Source organism: Zonotrichia leucophrys, chromosome 2 (genome assembly GCF_028769735.1).
Source record: "Zonotrichia leucophrys gambelii isolate GWCS_2022_RI chromosome 2, RI_Zleu_2.0, whole genome shotgun sequence".
Lineage (NCBI taxonomy): Eukaryota > Metazoa > Chordata > Aves > Passeriformes > Passerellidae > Zonotrichia > Zonotrichia leucophrys.
The window spans coordinates 7,190,995-7,208,424 of NC_088171.1; the positions used below are offsets into that span (position 1 = coordinate 7,190,995).

General features: G+C 41.5%; 1 protein-coding gene across 2 annotated transcripts in view; it reads right to left on the reverse strand.

Moving 5' to 3' along the window:
• Positions 1–17,430, reverse strand: part of PRKAG2 (protein kinase AMP-activated non-catalytic subunit gamma 2) — a 222,517-nt gene that overhangs the window by 185,918 nt on the left and 19,169 nt on the right. The window lies entirely within an intron of this gene.

The window sequence follows — 17,430 nt, forward strand, 5'->3', positions numbered from 1 at the left end:
GATTGTCACTTCCTTCAGTAGCTCTTACAAGAAATGTGCACATCTCAGTTGCTCAACCTCTGGCCAGTAATGATGCCTATAAAGCTTTACATGGGTGTCTGATGTGTTTTTCTCAGGTTGTTTTTGGGGATGTGAATGGTAACTTTGGAATTTTGCCTTGTTTTTCTCACATCCAACTTCACTGGAGTGTTTGGCTTACTTGAGCCCCTGAAGAACTAAAATTTATCTCATAGGCTTGGTCTACATGGCAACAACACTCACACTGAGATGTAATCATGCTGGAATATGTGCATTTTAGGATGTGTTTGGGGTAAATTGTACCCTGTATGTGAAACTAGAGTGTGAGCCTAAGAGATGGGGAAGAGATATCTAATGAGGATGATGGCTAATGGGGAAAAGATTTCTGATGAAGATGAAGGTTAAAGATTGTATTTTATGCGTGTGTTAGTTGGCCAAGCAAAATTATGAAAAGGCAGAAATAAGAGGAAGCAAAAAAAAGCAGCAACTAGAAATGCAGGTAAATGAGTTATTACCAAAAATTAACAGCTGAATTGACTGCAGTGTATCAATAGTTCAGCTAAATAAAATTAAGTACTCCCAAAAGTTACACAGTTTAATAAACTGCAGAGCATCATAACCAGATGAAGCTGGTTTTTACATACCCACTGCTGGTTAAGGCAAGAATGGCATTGCTGAGATAACTTTGTTTCATATCTGAAAAAATTCCTGTACAATGCTGCTTGGAGACATCTGCTTTTCACTGGGGGTAAAACTATGTGCTTGCAAATGGAGTAACCTAGAAGAGATGTTCCCAAAGTAACAATACAATGCATTAAACAACTGGAAAATAATGCTAAAGAAATTAATTTGAAAAATTAAAGAATTATTCGGCACTATTCCTTTTATGAGTTTGTAAGAACCATGATAGATTTATAAACAATGGAAATCTGGAAGGGGGGGGAAAAAAAAGGAGAGAAGAAAATCAAAGGAAATTTCTTCCTGTTTTATCTTGGGATCTCATACTTCACTCTTCTGTTGCCTGCTTTTCTTATCTCATTTTGTTACTTCAGTGAAAGCAACAAATCAAAAAGTTTTGGTTAAAGAAAATAGCAACGGAATATTGGAGTCAGTTGAAATACATTAGATGTTAGTAGTTTTGGGATGACACAGTGGCATTATCCTAGTGGCATTATCCAAGGGATATTGTGGAATATTTTTCCCCAAGGGAGTCTGTGCATTCCCACTTAGGGGATCTGGTGTGGAGCTGTGAACATCTTTTAAAATGTTGTACAGCTACAAAGCTGGGCCTAAAAAGCTGAGGTTGCTGAGATGGCTGTGATTTAACCTTTCTGTGTGTATGACAGCAATCACTTCCCTGAGTGTGGGGAAGGTCATTTCAGTGCTCACTGTGAGAGCTTGGGCTGTGTCTGACTCCTGGAGAAGCACCTGGAGCTGCTCAGTGTGCTGGGCTGAGGGACAGGGACTGGGACAGGCTGCCCTTTAGGGCCTCTGTGAAGGTCCACACATCCCATCCCTGCTGAAAAAAACCTGTGTCTCCTTGAAGGGGAAAATTTCAACTTCAACAGGTTAGAGAAAGAAGGAGACAACACCTAAATATGAAGGAGGGAGCAGCTGCCATTAGCCAGGCTGCTAAAATGAAGTACTCCAGGATGAGTCAGTGACATGAAACTGCAAAAAACCCCAAGTGTATCCAATGGGTACATTAGGAGAGCTGTCAGACAGGCAATTTAGACAATTTTCCCACACCATAAGACTTCTGTGAGTCTAATTTTAGATCTTGTTTGTCCAGAGCATCTTGAAAACACAGTGCTCCAAAATGGAGCAGTGCAGAGAACCAGAGGAGGATTATCACATGTGGTCTATGTGCTGATGGAACTGGGGTTTCCACACTAGGAAAGAGAAGACAAGAAAAAAACATGTATGTGGTTGGTAAAATAATCCCCATGGTCAGTAAGGCAAGAACAAAGACAAATTAACCAAATTTGCAGGAAGTAAGATTTAGGTTGGACAGCAGGGATCATTTCCTGTCAATAAGACCACAAAGTTCAAGAGACAGCCAAGGGATGCTGAAGGACCTGCTGCTCTGGGAGGTGGTAGATCTCTCTAGTAAAAGCTTCTATCAAAGAGCTTAGCCAGAGATGGTCTGATAGTTTTGGAAGCTGTATCTCAGTTTTGTGCATTCCCACACGTTCCACTTTCATGGAAAGGGTTGTCCTGGATAAGGAAAATTGCAGCATTATCTCCTCTTCCCATCTGGATTCAGCAGAGGCAGAGCTTCACCTGAACACCTGTGTGTGCAGGGCCAGGGTGGGACAGTTGGTTGTGGAAGCACCAGCTGCTGCTTCAGCAGCCATTCCCTCTTTTCATTGATCCTGTGGATTTTTGTGACCCATCTGCCATCCATGGCCTCAGTCCAGCCCAGCTGCACCAATCCTGCTTTAGTGCCAGAGCCTGGGCTGAGGGATCTCCTAGGATCCAGAATGGGAAGCCACCTTCCAGAGGGTGTGTCACAACAATGGGGCTGGAGACCTTCACTTTGATTTCATAAAGGCTGAATCCATTTCAGTTGTTTTCTCCCACAACAGACAGTCATGAGCTATTTGATGATTCCCAGCAGGAATGAAATATAGTTCTGTAATATCAGATCTGGTTCCCTTCACCCCACATAACATAAATGGAAAGAAAAATATATATTTGAATAGTCCTGATTTTAAGTGCCCCATGAGCCCTCTCACATGCTGCAATCTTCAATATATTCTTACAACAACAAAATTTGTAATAGCTGGTTTTGCCTTTCATTCTGTGCTTAGGTGTTCAATTTGTGGTACCAAACAACATTCCACAAACAGGACTCTATGCAAAGCCTACAGTTTTCAACAAATCATATAATTAACAAAGTAAATAACCCCTGAAGCAGATGAGCAAACACATACATACTGACAGCCATTCCTGTTCCTGCAATCAAAGGAAATCCACTTTCCCTCAGATGAGACTGGTGGACAGAAGGGGTTGGGCCATCCTCTGCTCCCACAGTGAATGAGCAAGGTGCTGCCAACCTCTGTGTCTCAAGTCCTCTTGTTTGGCACCAGAAATGTGGCATTATTTTAGCAGAAACTGTACCTTCCCTCCAGCAAGACCCAGGGGTCACCTGAAGCAAAGAGAGCTCCAGAAAAAGTGCAAAGTTCAAGTCACAAACAGGTCAAGTAGATTTTCTGATCAGATCTCTTTTTTATGCTACGTTTTCACAGCAAAATGCTCCAAGCAGGCTAAGATCCCACCCAGGCTCTTCATCAAACACTTCAGCCACCTCTAAGCATTCTTGCAAAACCCAAGAGGCACTTTCCATTTTGTTTGGTAAGAACACAGCACAAAGAGTGTCCATAAAGTCAATCCCAGGCTCAAGAGCTAAAAGCTTCCTGACTCATAAATGTTCCTCAGCCAACACACCCTCCTCAATCTTCTCATGGCTTGTGGAACTGGCTGCAGAGTGCAGCTGGAGAGGTGACCTGGCTTTGGCTGCACTGCAACACCCAGCCCAGCACTGCCCTTGGCTGCTTTGCTGCTCATGGATTTTCCTTCACACACCCTCTGGGTGACACTGAGGGAAGCCCTGTTCCACCACAGCGGGCTTGCTGTGAAAATATTTATATAACAAAGAAATTCTGAGAGTGCAAGGGTGAAATATGACCCTGGCATAGTATGACATTTAATAATTAAGCAAGTTTTGGAGTTTCGAGATACAGAAATGCTGCCCTGATTACAATCAAAGTAGTAAACAGAGTCTTCAAAAGGGTTTTGTTACAAATGTAGAAGTGAGGAAAGAGAATTCAAAGGAGCCAAAAATGGAAAGCTTTCATTTCAACACAATTCTTTATTCCTTTTGTTTTAGCTGGAGAAACACAGGCATGGTACAATGCCCAAGCAGCCATGCAGCAACCTGTCCCATTTATAGCAGTGCTTGGAAATTTAAGATTTTCCTTCAGGTGCTGACAGTAAAAGAAAAGCCACATGACTGATTACAGCCTGCATTCTCTCAAAAGACAAATTAAAAGAGAAATGGAGAAAAAATTTCCCTGTTTGGCTGTCATTTGGGAGTGAGACAGAGAGATTATATTGTTCTATGTCCATCTTTCTGTCCCTGATGGAAGCATTCCTCAGGATGACAATAAGGAAAGGCCTTGGTGGTGACAGGTCAGGACTGGGAGTCAGGACAGCAGGACATGCTTCCTTTGGCCCCCAACTCCCAAATATCAATGCAGATTTTAACTCTCAGGTTACCAATGGTGGATCCCAGAAGTGGTACTGAGCCCATGGTCATCTCATTTAGAAATGCAGCCTTATTTCAACCAAACAAATTTTGATTCACTGATTTCTAATTCTGGTCATCTCTTGATTAGCAATTCTTTTCTTAAATTAGTTCTTGTGTACTTCATAAAACCTAATGCATTCTTTTGCTCTCAATTATATTGACTTCTATAGAAAAAACACATTACTTCAGAAAAGTTAGAAAACTGGGTAAAGCCTTCTGTCCATTTTTGGGAGGAGGAGAACAAAAACCTGGTCTGAAACATTCTGTACCAAATTTTAAATTTTACAACATGGCTCAAATTTACAGTGTAAGAAGCTTAATTACTCTTTAAAAACACAATCTGTTTTCCTACAGTTATCCTATACTGCATTATACAAGTAACCAGCCCAATTGTACAAGGGATGCTGAGAAAAAGAGAACAAATTTCCACCACAGCCACAGAGACTGACAACGGCTGCAGGCAGGTTACCAGATGCAGCTGACAAATTATTTCACCTGCTATTGCAAATCCTGCATTCCTAAGTAGTTTAGACAAACCTCTTAATCCACCACTTGAAACAATTCCCAGGCTGAGGCATTCAAATCAAAGTAATATAAAGTTAACCCTCAACAAAGAGAACTCATGGCTTTACAAAGATGTGCTCTGCAGCAAATTTAGCTTGAGTCAGATATTTGCAAACTCATTCAAACCTGACTGAACTGCAAAGCCACAGGTTTTTCTTTTAAGGAAAGAACTAAAAGGAAACACACAGTTAAAAAAAATATCAAGATAAAAATCACACAAATTAAGAAGCCACAAAGAAACAGAAACTGTCAGTCAGTTATTTTTAACAAAACCCAAACCACCAAGGTATTGCTATAAGGTAAAAAAGGTAACTCATTAAACTGACAATAAAAATAGATTAATACAGCCAGAAAATTTTCATAACTGTTTTAAAATTAAAATATGTGTATATAAACCAGGTCAATAGCAATTCTACTTGTGAATTAAGATACTGTTGTGAATTATAAAGTCTTGCCCAGATGTAGGTTACAATTCCTCAGGCCTGGAAGACTCTATTATCAGGCCATCAGGTCAGGAATTGAGAATTGCCTCTGTCACTGATATACCTTCTCACTTTTATTAAAGCAAAGCAAAATTGCTTTCCCTAAATGCAGAATTTAAAGCCAAAATGCACTGGAAAGACAACCTGTGTACTGTCACCTGATAATTTATAGTCTGTGTTTGACAAGGATTCACTAATGCTCATTTAAGCAGATCTGTGCATGGTTCAAGATCATAAAACAATTCAAAGGGGAAGGAATTTCCAAGTCTTTAGACCCAGCTCCTACTGAAAGTAAGGTCAACAGGGAACTTCAACCAGGGTGCACAGGGCTTTGGCCAGCCTTGTCTTGAAAACCTCCAGATATTCATCACCTTTAAGATCTGAAAGAAAAAACTCCTTTCAAAATTACGCAGGAGTTCTTGTCTGGTTTTGTGTGATACTCCTCTAATTGTCTCTGACATGGAAGCATTTCATTACTGTACTGATATTTTTATATCACCTTCTCTCTTTTAGTTCAGCAGGCTCAAGACACACCTGCAGTCTCAAAAATCCCTGATGTTGCATTGATGATAGAGTGAAATTCTGGGGTTATTTAAGCTGGAAATGGAATTTCCTCAGGTTTCAGTAGAGCTGGTTACTGGCTAATGGACCCCAAATACTCAGACAAAAAAACCCAAATTCAAATTCTTACAAGGAATTATTAGGATTGATAATTTTATTCATTTTAATGGGACAAACTGTGTTTTCAGCAGTTTATCAGTTTCTTAATCAGCAGATGAGCCTAAAAGACATTTCTGTAAGATCTAAAGCAGGACTGTGAGATCAGAGATCAGGTTGGAAGGAAAGAACATAAATCTTTGTCCCAAACATCAGGCTTCAAACGTGGTTAGCTATAAGGTCAGACAAGGGATTTAACAGAAGACTACACCCATAGCTTCAAAGTGACTCTATAAACACCAAATATTTTGGAAAAATGGGGAGAAAAAAGATTTCTAATTCAATCTCATCTCAGGTTTTGGAAAACTTGATTTGGAACATTTAGTTTTGGTTACAAAGGAAAACAGACATTATGGGGTGGATAGTGAATTGTTTTGGTGTTATATAAGACATTGGTTAAAAATCCATGTGACTTCAAAGGGAGATTACACAAGATTATAGACCTAGGGTGAAATTCTGGCTCTGATTAAAATCACTGGCAAGAATCCCACTGGCTTGACCACTGCCAGGATCTGCCTCTAACATGCCTTTGTTTTACCAGGCAAAGCCACACATGCAGACCCAGATGTACCTTACAATGCATCTCTCTGCAACAATTAAACTTGGAAAACTTCTTTTAATCTCCTCCAAAGCTGTGTGGGAATTTTTCTTATTTTTAAGATATTCTCTCCTCCACTGTAGATTTTTTTTCTATACAAACTAGGAAGATTTGATGTAAACAAAACCAATGGAACTGTCTGGAGAAAAAAAGCTGTGAAATTGATTTTTCTGTTGTTTTTGAAGCTGTGGCTTTAGAAGTAGCATAGAATACAGCAACCTTCCTCCCACTTCACTGCCTTTCCCACTGCTGGTGAAGCTGGAGTGACCATGGACCAACTCCAGTAGTTACCAATGGTGGATCCCAGAAGTGGTACTGAGCCCATGGTCATCTCATTTAGAAATGCAGCCTTATTTCAACCAAACAAATTTTGATTCACTGATTTCTAATTCTGGTCATCTCTTGATTAGCAATTCTTTTCTTAAATTAGTTCTTGTGTACTTCATAAAACCTAATGCATTCTTTTGCTCTCAATTATATTGACTTCTATAGAAAAAACACATTACTTCAGAAAAGTTAGAAAACTGGGTAAAGCCTTCTGTCCATTTTTGGGAGGAGGAGAACAAAAACCTGGTCTGAAACATTCTGTACCAAATTTTAAATTTTACAACATGGCTCAAATTTGCAGTGTAAGGAGCTTAATTACTCTTTAAAAACACAATCTGTTTTCCTACAGTTATCCTATACTGCATTATACAAGCAACCAGCCCAATTGTACAAGGGATGCTGAGAAAAAGAGAACAAATTTCCACCACAGCCACAGAGACTGACAACGGCTGCAGGCAGGTTACCAGATGCAGCTGACATGGCATAGGGGTGGCATCCTGCCACACAGGAGCTTGCAGAGCATCCTTTAGAAAAGTACCTGAGGCAGGGCAGACCTGATCCAGAAATCCATGAGGTGAGAATATTGCTTATACTGGCTCTGGATATTCACATTCTCTCTTTAAACATCCACCTGCCTTTACCACAGGGATGCTGCCAGGGGAACAACTCCATGAGTGAAAAAATCCACAACAGTCTAAAAGCAGCCACTGGAGTGTTCCATGTGCCACAGATGTTTCACATGGAGACTGGCAGCCCAAAGGCAGGCAGATTAGAAGAAAATTCATTATTTTTATAGGGTTTCCTCATTCCCTGTCCTGGGGTGACGTTATGATGCTTGTATATCCCCATTCATCTGTTCTGTGCCTTTAAGACCGGCTCTGAAGAGTGGAAGTTTTGTTTGGGTTTCTCTTATCAGGAACACAGAGGAAAGCGGTACATAAGGCTGTTTTCTCACTTCCAGCTTCAGCTTGCTGCTTTTGCTTGCTCTCTTTTTCTGCTCTTGCTTCTGCTCTGCTTTCTGCCTCTGCTTATTAGCTAGTTCTAGCTAAACAGTCCACATTGCTTCCTGGACTGTTTCTCCTCTCCTGTTCCTGTGACCACCTCAAACCTGCTCCGGACTGGGACCCGGGAACACCGAAGGTTCGGCTGCAGCGGCTGGCCCAGCGCTGGAGGGACTGAGAACAGAACAACCACCCCCCCCGAAAGAGACTTTCTGATTTTGCCATCTTTCTCAAAGCGGTGTCATCGGTATTGTTCATTTTGTGTGCTGGGGGGTGCGGGGGCAGTCAAACAAACAGGTTCTTTCCACCTCTCTCCGAGGAATTTTTTCCCGAACCGGTTGGGGGGAGGGGCCGTGTGGATTTCGCTTTCTGGAGGGGCCCTCCTTTGCAGATTCTTTAACAAATTTGCCCTAAACCAGGACATTCCCCCAGACAAATCCTGCCTGTCTGTTCCAGCGGGCCCTGCACCAGCAAATTACTGAGCACGAGGGAACACCTCTGCAAGTGATGAGCACAGCAGCAGAGAACAGCCAGGCACCTTCACTGCTACCTGACAGGAAAGCACCTGCAGCTGGCAGTGCACAGCTGCAAACACACATGGCACAGCCCTCCTGGATGCTGTGGGGAGGTGCCTGCCCTTCCCAGCAGGTGCAATGTATTCTCCTATATTCTCCCTTGCCAGGTAAAGCCAAGGCATCCTGCCTTATTCTGGAATCCATCCCAACACCACCATTTGTTTCACTAATGCTTTCAACACAGCCCTGCTCTTCAGCAAAAGGTTTCCCACATAAAAATGAGCCTCATGCTCATTTACAGCAGAAATGTTGTGGCAGTTAACTGAGTAATGCTGAAAATATCAATCACTATAGTGTAGAATTAACCTTGATTATTATTGCTTATGCATTGCTTTGGGTTAGGGCTCACAAAGGAAAGAGCAGAGTAATTATAACTTGTCCCAAAAGTAAAATAGGAGGACATGGAACTCCCTCAGTTTTGCTCTTGTGCAAAACCACGGTCACTTAGAGCAGCCTGAAGATGCTGAGATCACTGAGCTCACCAGGCAGTGGCCAAGGGTGCTGCAGTCAGCACCGAGCACTCAGCCACAAGACAGGAATCAGCCAGGTCCTGCCTCCCAGCAGCACATGGACCAGCTTCACAAAAGTATCAAATGCTCCTTCTCAGACTGGCCCAGTGACAACCCTGAACATGTACACAACTGAAAAGCATCAATTGGGAAAGAACCTCTTCCCAAAACCACAACCCTGCATTTTGTCCTAAAGTTTGCTTTTTGTCATCTGCTTCTGTCAGGAACTTAACCCCAGAATTTAAACTGCTGTTGCTGTGTTAAGAGAAAGTATCAGAGTCTTCAGAGCAAGTTTGAAATGCAAGCAGGGAGCCCTTCTGTGCCCAGTGAAAACACTGCTCAGCTGCTGCCCTGCTGGGCTCTGGAAGGAGCAGGAGAGGCTGCTGTGGCTGCAGGGCAGTGGGTGCTGTACTGTGTGTGCTCTGGACTGATATGGAAAATCCAAATTCTTTGGGAAATTACACCCCTTGTAATACTGGATATGTATAGAGCACAGTATATGAAATACAAGCAGCTCTGGTGGTGCTTTTAGAGAAGATAACAGTCTGGTTTCTCCAAAAGGCCTGTAGGATCCACAGGTTGCTTTTCCTTCCTAAAACATAGGAAGGATCAATCAAATCCTAGACTTAAATCTGTCACAGGCACCTTGAACTATGAACACTGCTCTCCAAAAGTACATCCCTGCACATGGCATTGCCCAAACAGCTGGAAGAGCTAAACAACAAGAAAAATTAACCCACTGCTGGCACCAAAGTCAGTGATTTTTTTACCTTGATCATATCTCCCTAAGGAAGGCAGCACTGCACTTTAGAGGACCTCAATACAAAGATTATCAGATGCCTCTGCAAGTGAGACTGTGGCTCCTGGAGAAGCAGAATAAGGTAATTCCTTCAGAGTATGGGGGGATTGGCTTAGACCTCTTTGGTTGAACACACTGTGTGTGCTAGTCAGAATTAACATGCTTGATTCAACCACTATTTCTTTATTTGGATCCAAATGTTCACAAAAACAGCAGGGATTTTTTTTTTTTTAATCTTGCTGCAGATGGAAATTTCCATACTACAGTTCTGCAATGACTGTAAACAAGAGGTTTCAACACCATGAGATCTTAACCTTTTATAAGAAGAGTGGCTGAATAATCTGTAGGGAAGGAGATCAGGGCACTCCAACAAGGGCTTTGTGCAAAAAGGAGGAACTGAGACTGAAAGCTACAATTCTGCTGCTCCCCATTTTTAAACTCCAAAGAAGACAAAGCAAAAGGCAGGCGGGAGGGGATGAAAAGAAAATAAAAATATAAAAGGTCACTGACTTTGAAGAACTTAAAACTTTATTGTTAAAGTCTGCATCTACTCCTTAATACAATATTATGTATTAGTTTTCATTTGAGAGAGTAAACAAGTCATAGGAGAAAAGCCTCTACAAATGGTACAGGATTCCTCCCTCTCCCACAGCTCCTACTTCAAGACACTTCAAATTCACTTTCCAGCACTGGTTGACTTCGATTTTGAGCCATGACATCCAAAGCATGACATATTTGGTGTTTTTTCATTAACCTGAGGAATGAACAGGGACAGAGTTTCCTTCCTAGGATAAAACCTTTCTCAACCACATTTCTAGGCTGCTGTGAAGGAGAAGCAGCAGACAGTGCTGAGCTTCCACATCCATGCTCCCTATCCCTCCAATTTGCTGCACATCCTGGAGATGCAGTGGCTCTGCTTCTGTCACACCTTTAACAGATCAACTTTTCACATGTACACAGGAAAACACAGGGTTTCTGCATTCCCAACCCTTGTGCTCTGCACAGCAGTTGATTTTTAAGCTACTTCACAATTTGCATCAATCTTCAGACATCAATAGAGGGATTGAATGCTTCAAGGGTGTATTTATATAAGCAGGCCTAAGTTATCTAAGGAACAAATTGTCCCTGCCACACCTCTCCATGACAGCAGCCAGACAGATCAGCTTTGTTTTCCCTCCAAGAAAGAATAAAGTAAAATAATAATAAAATAACAGTTTTTTAAACCCCAATACCTGAACCCCTAACAAATTTCATGGTGATTTGGGGTTAAATCCCAAATTCTAGGTCTTCCTTAAGGCTTAAATTATAAATCAAGTGCAAAACTGCCAAAACCTTGCGTCATATCTAGCAAACACAGACACATATTTCAAGTGCAGAAAGAACATTTCAAACCCTTGAAACACAACCAAATTGTTTAACAAACCCACACTCTCCAAGCAGAGATGTTCTGGTTCATGACTTCTGAACTTTGTACAGAGGAGTGACCCAGCCTTGTGCAAAGTTGTCTCCACTGGAGAGGACTTCCCCCAAAGTCTCATTTGGCCATTCCCACCTTTCATAAGACTCACCAGACTCATTTACTGACTTGTTTATCAGGCTGTTTTCACAAAATACTCCATGCTGTTACATTAGTATGAACAAAACCAAATGTTTCAACTTCCTCCCATCCCATTTTGGCCAACAAGGGTTTATCATTTGCTCCCTGTAGTTTCCTATCCACTAATTCCTAAACCTCATCTGCATTGCAACCATGCAAACCCAATCAACCACTTATCACACTTGTGAACTGAACTCTATGATCACAGCACCAATAAAACCAGATTTTACACTGTCCTTTCAAAATTAGATTAATCTTCTTCCTTTCAGTTGTTTTTGGGTTTTGGTGATGTTTTCTTTTGTTGTTTTTGTTGGGTTTTTTTGTTTGTTTGTTTCATTGTTTTGGGGTTTTTTTTGTTTCTTTGTTTGGTTTGGTTTTTGGTGTTTTTTTGTTTGGTTGGTTTTTTGTTTGTTTCTTTGTTTGTTTTGGGGGGTTTTTATTGGTGGTTGGTTGGTTTTTCTCCTTAAACCTAACAGGAAGGATCTAGAAGGCCTGGTTCTTTATGAGTGCCAGTCCCTTGAATTCCTTGTTCAAGACTGCACCCTATGTATAGTTTTAAATTAATATCTACTTGACCACTGTGACTTCCTTTTGAGTTCTGCATATCATACTGGGCTTGGTTTTACTAACCTGGCAGCAATACCTGTAAGTTAAATTTTGTAATTTTTTTTAGCATTAGCAGGGATACCTTTGGAGACTCTATTTTTGTTTTTGAAAAACCAACAAAAACAGTGCTACACAGAAAAATGGCTACTTTCATAGACTATGGTTTGCTGCTGAATTATTGCATAGATTGGAAAACACAGCTCCAAGAAAAGATCTGTAATTGTTCAGTGGTTGGGCTGCTGGCAGAATTCCCTGCCTGGGGCTGTTTTTATAAATAGGCCTGAGGACAAACAAACAAGCTACTAATAACAACTCCACTATTATGTTTTGAAGCAGCCCTGCTTTGTGTTGTCCAGCACACAAGAAGCTCAGATGGCAAATATAGCAAAATCCATGGCAAGGAGTAAGGATAGATCATGCCCATGTCAAAATTTCAGCCTGCTAAAATAAACTTAATCTGGGGGAAATACCAAAATACACAAGGCTGTGTAGGGCTGTGCTGTGTCAGATCTCCATTTCCAGCATTACTGGGTATCATTAGGGAATGAGGTAAAATGGCTCAGTAACAGCCATCACCTACTCCAGAAATCCTGGTGAACTCTTCAAGTCAGCTGGTCTTGCTTTTTCCACGAGTTTTTTCCATCATGTCTTACTCAGAACAACATCAATGGTCAGGACATTATTCAGAATATCCTGTTTGACTCTGAAAAAGTTCTCAGGTTTATCAGAAATGCAAAGGTATCTTATCACAGCCTTTACTGGAAGCTTCTCATTCCATGGATAATCTGGTGTCTACTCATCCAAGACCAAAGGTCAGATTTTCTGCCACCTCTACGTTAGGCCGTTCATCTAATCTCATCACACTGCAAAATTTTTTTCTTTATTTCAATGTTTTCTGAAGGTAATTTAGGATTCCCAGCTGAGCACTCAAACTCATTTACTGGTTCTGCACTACCTTTCCTTGAGAAGACATTCTGCCTTGGATACATTCTCTGCTTTTTCATATACTTCTTTCTCTTTCAGGAAATAATTACATCAGTAGAAGATATTTTTTACCTTTGGTGTTGGAAGCTTATTTGTTACCCATCAAATGCAAGCCAGGGGAGTTTATATGGGAACAAGACATGCAACTCTCCCAAAGAGGGCAGCTAAAGTAAAATAGCTGGGAGGAAGGTGAGGAAAATCAGGGCCCTTACCTTTAACATTTCTCTCCTGCTGCTTATGGATCTCATCTCTGTTATGTGGAGGATGATCTTCACCAGCCTCTATCAGCCCTGGCTTCCTTCACACAGACATCACAACTTTCCTCACCGCTGCCCATCTTCTCTGCTAAGCTTCCTCTCGGAGTGCCTCACTTTTTCTTTCCAGAGCTGTTTTGATTTTCCTTTCTTTTGTCTTTTGTCTCCTCCTTGGAGAGCGCACTTTGTCCCCAGGACCCTCCTCAAAGGCTTAGCAGCTCTCTTATCTCTTTCCTGATGTCACTCAGCATTAGCAGCTTAGCCTTCGAAAACAAATCCTCTTTCTCTGCTGATAAGAGGAGCCGCTTACGCTCTTCCTTCCCCTTTGTTTTCTCTCTTTGGAGGGAAGATCTCTCCAGTTCTAACACCATGTGGTGACACAGGCAAGGCCATGAAGCCCAGTGGCCCATGTGGAATTGCTACTGAGGTGAGCACTTTGCTGCTAACACCCAGAAACCACGGAGTCAGCAGGGATTAAGGAAACAACGAAGGGCTCAGCATTTCTGGCAGCACTGACGCATTTCAGGGTGCTGCAGCCCCGGGGGAAGCAGCAGCAACATCACCAGGACAGATGAAAGGACTCTAGGTAGTGCTAAAAACAAAACCAAGCCAAACCAATGTGTTTTCACAGAAGAAAATTTTTTTTTTCCAGAAGAAGAGCTTATCTCGCTGGTAGAATATTGGACCTAATAGAAGCAGAGCAGAAAGGGGAGCTGGTAGGAATAACAGCAGCTGGTTTCTCTCCAGAATCACCAGCCACACAGACACAGCTCCCTTGGCACAGCAAATGCCCTCCCTGACAGTGCCCTCATGAATCAGCTTCACTGCCACCAGATGAATTTGTACTTGGCTGAATTTTGTATGGTCCAGAGTCTGCAACACAAAACTATCACAGCTTTCAGCCAAGCTGAATTTCTCCCACCTCCACAGGATGGTGGTGGGGTGGACAGACAGATTGCCTCTCCAGGGAATCTTGGCAGCAGAGCCAAAGGAAATGCCAGGCCAGGACTGGCAGCACCTGCTCCCTGGATAAATGGAGCACTACAGGGATGTCCATCCAGCAAATTCAGTGCCACAAGCACTAAGTCCATAAGAAAAGAAAATAAACCCCAAACTTTACTAAAGCTTAAGTATTACCAAATCAATTACCTAAACATTTCACTATCTGAGTATACATACATGCAAACAGCTTTGTTCCTGAAATCCTGCTGTTCCTCAGCAGGCATTTAACAGCACAAGAAAACCTTCAGAGCACCTACTTACACAAGAGGGGACGAAAATTACATTCTTTTTCAGCTTTAACAAATCCAGTTGTTTCTGCAAGTTTCTGCTGCCCTGCTGTACCACAGCTGTTCCAGCCCCACTTCAGCTTTAGCCAATTGTAAGTCATCAGTTTTCAGCACACAATGCAGCTGAAAGCCAATTCTGCTGGTAGCACTGTTGGAAATGAATCATTATTTGCCCAGATCTTGTATTAACCTTTTATTTCCCTTGAATATCACCACTTAAAAAGGACAGCTCATACCCTTCAAAGAGATCTGAGAAAAGAGATAGCAAAAATAAAATTAAAATAAAAGGAGATAGGTCAGGGAAACAAGGAATATGAAATATAAAGTGTAGCATTAAAAAAAAAAGGAAACAAAACTTTAAAAATTATTCCAAGCATTATCAACCTCTCAAGACAGCTGAAGAGGACCCTGAAAGAGAATTCCAGCAACTTCTACTTTACATGAGCTCAGTTTCTTTCAAAAAGTATGCACCCCATCAATAAAAAAATGTGGAAAGCAGGTTATCCTGAACAGAGGGAGAAAAAGAGTAAGCAGGTTTAGCTCCAAAGATCACATTGTTTTAGTCAAACCACCCAACATCAACTCCCTCCACTTGCTCTAGTCACTCCCTCTACTGTAAATTTAAACCTCTAGACAGCTACTACTGCTGCAAGGAGGACAGATGTAGTCCTAAGTAAACAAGCAAACTTGCTAAATACCATCTTAACAACTTGGTCAGATAATTATTTTGCCTTCCTGCACAAAACTGATCTGTTTTCATTCAGTTCTGCAACAAGAGGTTGCTATAAAACCTGTAGCTACACAAATTCTTAGAAAACAACTCCCGTCTTAGCAGGCTGTAATTCAACAAAAATGACAGGTGTTCCCTTATGGTATAAATTTTTTCAAGTTAAGTTCTAGCTAAAATTAAGATTAAAAAGGAAAATTTAGAAAAAAAATATTTATAAAATATTTATTTACTAAAATATTATTTGTCAAATAAAAAAATATAATATGGAATCGCAAAGAACTGTCACTATGACCATGAAATCTGGTGGGATCTCCTGGCCTGTCTTAGGCCATCTCTGTGAGACTCTGCCCAACTTTGGCCTAGCAATAAACCAGACAGCTGTGGGAGGCATCTCAATTTCTTACTAAACTCTGCCAAGATTTAGTTTGCACCCAGAAAACCTTTGCTACCCCCTTTTCTTCCTCTTGCTGTTTTTCTTTGCCACTCAAGTGCCAACTAACATTGCTGAGGAAAAGGGAAGTCTCTTGTGCTCTCTCCTGCTGGCATCCTGGGCATCTTGGAGGACAACAAGGAATTTCAAGTCCCCAGTGCAAAGAGAAGCAATAATCCTTCCATGAAACAACTTCCTGAAACCTGGGTAAACAGCAGCAGCGTGTTAAGCTAAGCAGGCACCTGGGTGATGATCCCAAGATACTGGGCTCACTCCCTAAGAGAAACAGGAGGATCTCTCTTGAAAAGCACTGGATAATCTGAGCAAGTGGAGGAATAGAAATCAGATTCATTTAATCAATTTAATTTAATTAGTTTAGTCCTTAACCCCTCATTTATGTATTCAAGGACTATAATTTTGTCTAAAACTTGAGCACTCAACAGCTGGATAGAGACAAACTGAAGTGCCCCTGTCAAAAGGTTACCTGGGAGCTGTCATGGTAATGTTGCCATGGATAAAGCACAGATCAGAACAGATAAAAAGCTTTAATCCCATATTGATATATATAAGCAGTGTGAAAGCTCATCTGGAATAATGTGTACAGCTCTGGTCATCTGCTCAGGGAAGGCTCATTCAGCTGGCAACAGGTGCATTAGCAGAATGTTCTGGTGGGGAGAGGAGCAGGGATTGTCCCTCATGGGACGTGACTGAAGGAGTTTGGCTCTCTGGGTTCTGCAGCTGACAGCTGACAGTGAGTGTGATCCTTCTCCTCAGTTACATCAGGTGTATAAACAGCAACAAGGGAGAAGAGATAAAGGACACTTTGTGGGCGCAATTAGAAAATGGAAAGTTATTGTGCATAAATTGAGGTTGGAAATTAGGAAGGGAAAAAGAGTGATGTTCTGGAGGAAAGCTCTAATGAGAGTAAGAAACATCTCCACTTTGCAAATTGTTGGAGTTTATTGTAGGGAAGATAGGATGGCACTGCCTAAAGGGTTTTCCTACAGGAGGTAGGAAATAAATGGCAACTCAAAGAAGGCTCCTTCTTGCTTTATGCAACCACCAAATCAAGAAGGGAAATAAAGAATAATTATTTCCAGCATTTGTTTCTAGGCTCAAGAAACTCTGATCCTCCTGTTGAGACCCAATAACTGACTGATCTCCAGAAGAAAATCAGCTCTGATGTGTAAAGACTGAAAGATGAGGAAGGGCTACACACATGGGAAAGGAGTCATTCTAGGTATAATGTGAGGTCAACATAAAAATATATGATGATTCAGAAAGGTTAATTCTGAACTGTTTTCCAAATCTAGAAAGAGTCTGGTACACAACCTGTGGCTACATTCTATGTCAGAATGTGAACTTTTCCATGTTCAGAGTGTGATAATCTTCTTTGGCTACACCTGCATCAAAACATACCAGATGTGTCAGAAGAAATCCTTGCTCCCTGATGCCATGGCTCTGGTCCTTCTCAAAAGCCTCAGATCAGATGTGCCCCAAGGATTATATGCAAAAAATACACATGGAAATATGGGTGTGTGCAGGCACACCCACCTACACACAGACATAACATGCTCATAAAAATGTACCATCTGCTTATTTAAGAGTTTCAAATGTCCCAAGTTTTGATGAAGAGCT